This window comes from Physeter macrocephalus, chromosome 8 (assembly GCF_002837175.3).
Source record: "Physeter macrocephalus isolate SW-GA chromosome 8, ASM283717v5, whole genome shotgun sequence".
In the NCBI taxonomy this organism is placed as follows: domain Eukaryota; kingdom Metazoa; phylum Chordata; class Mammalia; order Artiodactyla; family Physeteridae; genus Physeter; species Physeter macrocephalus.
The window spans coordinates 141,179,874-141,185,450 of record NC_041221.1 but is presented as its reverse complement, the minus strand read 5'-3'; the positions used below and the strand labels follow the sequence as shown (position 1 = coordinate 141,185,450).

The 5,577-nt window shown below is 37.7% G+C and overlaps 1 long non-coding RNA gene across 2 annotated transcripts in view; it reads left to right on the top strand.

Annotated features, from left to right (window-relative positions):
* Positions 1–5,376, top strand: part of LOC114486775 (uncharacterized) — a 26,270-nt gene extending 20,894 nt beyond the window's left edge. For both annotated transcript variants that reach the window (XR_008618140.1, XR_008618139.1), the window contains exons 2-3: positions 3,658–3,763; positions 5,128–5,376. This is a non-coding gene — a long non-coding RNA (uncharacterized lncRNA). The remainder of the gene's footprint in view (positions 1–3,657; positions 3,764–5,127) is intronic.
* The last annotated feature ends 201 nt before the right edge of the window (positions 5,377–5,577 follow it).

Sequence of the window (5,577 nt, the reverse complement as noted above, 5' to 3'; positions counted from 1 at the left end):
TGAGTTTATTTTTGTGCATGGTGTTAGGGAGTGTTTTAATTTCATACTTTTACATGTAGCTGTCCAGTTTTCCCAGCACCACTTATTGAAGAGGCTGTCTTTTCTCCACTGTATATTCTTGCCTCCTTTATCAAAGATAAGGTGACCATATGTGTGTGGGTTTATCTCTGGGCTTTCTATCCTGTTTCATTGATCTATATTTCTGTTTTTGTGCCCAAATACAATATTCTTGATTTACAGTTTTTTTTTTCTTTAGCACTTTGAATATATCATACCATTTTTTTCTGGCCTACTAAGTTTCTCCTGAGAAATTGCTGAAAATTTTATGTGGGCTCCCTATTATGTGACAAGTTGCTTTTTTTCTTGCTGCTTTCAAGATTCTCTCTCATTGTCTGTGACTTGATGATTTGATTATAAAAGTCTTGATGTGGGTCTCTTTAGGATTTATCCTCTTTGGCATCGTTGAGCTTCTTGAATTTGGATGTCCATTTTCTTCCTCAAATTTGGGAAGTTTTCTGCCATTATTTCTTCAAATAGGCTCTTTGCTTCTTTCTTTCTCTCCTCTCCTTCTGGCACTCCCGTAATGTGTACATTGACCACTTCATGATGTCCCGTAAGTCCATTAGGCCATCTTAACTTTTCTTCATTCTTTTTTCTTTTTCCTTTTTCATTCTCCTCTGACTCAGTAATTTTTTTTTTTTTTTTTTTTTTTTTTTGTGCTCCATAGAATACCATCACAGATGCTGAATGAATTGGACGCTTATTGAAAAGGTTTTCACAGATATCAGCCCTCCTTCTATCTGCTAACATGGTGATAACGTAATTTTTTTTTTTTTTTTTTTTTTTTTTTTGTGGTATGCGGGCCTCCCTCTGTTGTGGCCTCTCTCGTTGCGGGGCACAGGCTCCGGACGCGCAGGCTCAGCGGCCATGGCTCACGGGCCCAGCCGCTCCGCGGCACGTGGGATCCTCCCAGACCGGGGCGCGAACCCGGTTCCCCTGCATCGGCAGGCGGACGCGCAACCACTGCGCCACCAGGGAAGCCCCTGACTCAGTAATTTTAAATGACTTGTCTTCAAGTTCACTGATTCTTTCTGCTGCTTGATCAAATCTGGTGTTTAACCCTTCTAGTGAATTTTTCAGTTTTTATATTTTATTCTTCAGTTCCTGGATTTCTGTTTTTTTTTTCTTTTTCTTATAATTAGTTTCTATCTCTTTGTTGATATTCTTATTTTGTTCATGCCTCATTTTCCTGATTTCATTTAGTTGTCTACCTCTGTTGTCTTTTAACTTATTGACCAACTTTCAGGTGGTTATTTTGAATTCTTTGTCAGGTAATTAATAGATTTCTATTTCTTTAGGATTGGTTTCCAGAGATTTATCTTATTATTTTGGTTGGGCCTTGTTTCCTTGTTTCTTTGTTTACTTTCTGATCTTTTGTTGCGACTTGGGCATTTGAGAAGACAGCCATCTCTCCCACCCTTGCATACTGGCTTTGTGCAGGGGAAGACCTTCACCCATCAGCCTGGGTAGAGATTTTTTGGGGGGCCCCCCTCATGTCTTTTGTGAGGATGTTTCTCTTTGGGGCTTGTGTGTGTAATTTTCCAGTTAGAAGGTTTGCCCCTGTTATCAAGAGCTCATATTCTCTTGCTCTCCCTGGTGTCTGTTTGTGGTACTGTAGATTCTTTGGTGCTATAACAAGCCACCATGCTTGCTTTTGTTCTTAGCAGCCCCCAGACATCCAAAGTATGCTGCTGTTCCCTTCAGCATTCTGAGTCAGGCAAGACAGAAACCAGTTCCTTGGACAGCCCACTGTAAAGTCAGAATGTTAGCTATACATTCCGCTCTTTTCTTTCCTTCCAAGGAGAAGCCAGGAGTCAGGGTTTTTTTCCTGATTGTGGTGCCCTGTGCTGGCTGGATGGGGACTGTGGCAGGTAAATGCAGCAAACATTTTTGTTCACTTCAGTGTGGCTCTGCTTGGCTTTGTACTTGCCTGGGGTGCTGCAGTCTCTTAGCTGGTTTATGTACTTCTCATAAAGGCAACTTGGCCCATAAGTTGGGGTCTCTCTGGGGGAATGAGGGCCTGGGGCTTCCTATCCTGCCATCTTTATGACATCACTCTCAAGTGTTATTCAAATCTTTGCTTTATGAAATGGAGATAATTAATATTGGTAGAACTATTTTTTTAATTTTTAATAAATGTATGTATTTATTTTTGGCTGTGTTGGGTCTTCGTTGCTGTGTGCAGGCTTTCTCTAGTTGCGGCGAGCGGGGGCTACTCTTCGTTGCGGTGCACGGGCTTCTCATTGCGGTGGCTTCTCTTGTTGTGGAGCACAGGCTCTAGGCGCGTGGGCTTCTGTAGTTGTGGCACGCGGGCTTCAGTAGTTGTGGCTCGTGGGCTCTAGAGCGCAGGCTCGGTAGTTGTGGCACACAGGCTTAGTTGCTCCGCAGCATGTGGAATCTTCCCGGACCAGGGCTCAAACCCGTTGTCCCCTGCATTGGCAGGCGGATTCTTAACCACTGCGCCACCAGGGAAGTCCCAATATGGGTAGAACTTTAAATAGGTTAGTGGCACATATAATCTGCCTCACCTCCTTTTCTAATCTAAGATTAAAGAAGTCATTCCAGGCTTCTTTCCTGTCTCTGTCTGTCTATCTCTCTTTAGTAATGGTGGCTAACATATAATAAGTTCCTTACTTTGTGTCAGGAACTGTTCATGTTCCTGTTGTATGTATTAATTCATTTACTTCTGACACTAGTTGTAAAAGGAAGGTACTATAATTATTCCCAATTTTCATGGGAGGAAACTGAGTTAAGAGATTTACCTGAGATCATACAGCTGATTATTGTCTCATACTCAAGCATCGGCAGGCGGACGCGCAACCACTGCGCCACCAGGGAAGCCCCCCATACTCAATTTTAACAAGACATTTTGTAGCATGGAATGAGAAATATATATATAAATACATATATTTATATATATTTACTTAGAGTAAGTTAAATTTATTTTGGGTCAGGTAGAGATTCTTAAAGCTCGTTGACTGTCCTGACTATCACAGTTTGATCATTGAATTATTTGTTAGGTATAAATAAAAATTCTCTGTTCTGCAGTTTTTATAATCAGAATAATGTACCCATGTGTTTTCTCTTCTTTCCAGCTTTATTGAGATGTAAGTGACATGTAATATTGTGTGAGTTTAAGATGTACAGTGTAATGATTTGATATATGTATATATTGCAAAATAATGATCACAATAAGGTTGTTTAACACATCCTTTACCTCACATAGGTACAGTTTGTGTGTGTGGTGAGAACTTTTAAAATCTACTCTCTTAGCAACTTGAAATGAATAGTCTTTAATTTGAATATAATACGTTGCTTATATTATATAAACTGGAAGTCTCCTTTTGATAAAGTCTTTGCTGTAATAGGCAATTATTGAATTTACTATGGATATTATTTTGTGTTGATTATAAGTGGTAATTATGCTGTTGGAAATCCCTATAATTTAAATATTCAAATATAGAATGACACCAAAGGTGACACCAATGACACCAAATGTGTATATATATATATATATTTTTTTAAATTAATTTTTATTGGAGTATAGTTGCTTTACAATGTTGTGTTACAAAGATATATATTTTTGTTTTTTTGCAGGACAGAGTTCATTCAGAAAGGCAGGATTTCAATCACGGGGGCTGGTTTTCTCAACTGCATTTTGGAAACTTTTGCCAGCACATTTTTAAGACAGGGTGCCCAGAAGGTAAGCTTCTTTTCACTCTGAACCAACATTAATTTTAAGAAACCATGGAGATTCCCATTGGGTTCTTGAACAAGGCTCATGAACAGACAAAACAAGAAAAAAATACAATTAATAAATATATGCAAAGATAATTACCCTCACTAATTATTACATAAATCCAAATCAAAGTAAAACTAAAGTGCCATTTGTGGCTCATTAAGTTAAAAATATGCCAGTGAAGACTATGTGATAATATGGGAATACTTATAGTCTAATAAAGAGAAATAATCAGAATGAATAATTATATTTACTGTATATACAATGTGATGACAGCTATTTAGTAAAAAAATAATAATAGCTAATATTTATGGAGTGCTTACCATGTGCTACTCAGTAAAAAGAATATTTAATCATTAATTCATTTAATGCTCACAAACCTTGGAAATAGCTGTTATTGTTGTCCTGATATTCTGGACAAAGAAGACATAGAGTTTTGGAGCTCCTGATTGTGTTTTACTGTGGTTTTCAAGCTCTATACTTGTGGGAGCTTAGGCTTCCATGAATGTTATTCAGAGGCCACCTTGAAGTTCTAAGGTCCTGTGTTACCCTGTGTTTTAAGTAGTACTATTCTTTTTTTCATCTGTTTTATATAGCATTATGTATGAGATTGATATATCCTGTTTTCTTGCCTAGGAAAGTCCATTTCTTATGCACCTTTATATGCCTATTGTAGGTGTTCCAAAATATTTTAAAATTATTTTATTAGTATTTGTTTTATTTTATTTATTATATTTAAAAATTATTTGTCATTATTATTGTTATTAATTATGTTGGTGAACATAATCACTTATTTCCAGGGTTTATTCAGGTATAATGCATATGTTACCTAGTTTTGTTTTGTGGGACAGGCTTAATGGCTGGTCTAAAGAACTATCGTTATGACCTTAGAGATTTTATGCGTAATAGACCTTGGTTCTCGTTTTACAGATCTAGGTTCAAGAATGAACCTGGAGCACAATGTTTTAATCTGGGAGGCTGAGGGTGATGGATGAATATTTGGTACTGTACTGTACTTCATAGACATACTGTATATATTGATAATATGTTCCTGACCCTGGTGAGCACATCACCAGGCTGGCTCCGCCTGTTTAAGCCTGGGCTTGAAGTGGATAGTTGAGCTTCTGCAGGGTCTGATGTGACTGTCACTTACTCAGACATTATTGCGGGTTTACCCTGCTATATTGCAAAATATGCATTTGTAAAAAGCCCCATGTTCTGCAAAATTGCACTCTAAAAATAATAGTGCTGATGAGAAAAATAACTTTGGTACTATGTCCCTGACTGAGTTGACTTCTTGGACATTGTTTGTTTGTTTATTTATTTAGTTATGGCCTCACCACGTGGCTTGCAGGATCCTAGTTCCCCAACCAGGGATTGAACCGGAATCTTTGCAGTGGAAGTGCAGAGTCCTAACCACTGGACCACCAGGGAATTCCCAGGGACATCGTTTAGATTAAAAGTGGCAAAGTTTTTCTGTAAAGAGCCAGATAGTAAATTTGTTAGACCTTGTGGGCCAATAGGCAAAATCAAGATACTGTTGTAGGTGCTTTGTAACAAGAGAGAACCAAATGTGCACACATTTTTTGACAAATTAAAATTATAATAATAGTAATTGAGTATAGTTTTTACGATAAAAGTCTACTAAGCATATAATTCTTAAAAGAATGGAATTCTATTTGGGGGGGAGATAACATTTACCTGAGTTGGGGTTAAAAATTAGTATTCCCTACCATCAAATTGGTTGCCAATGTTCATTTGTATAAACCATTCTTATC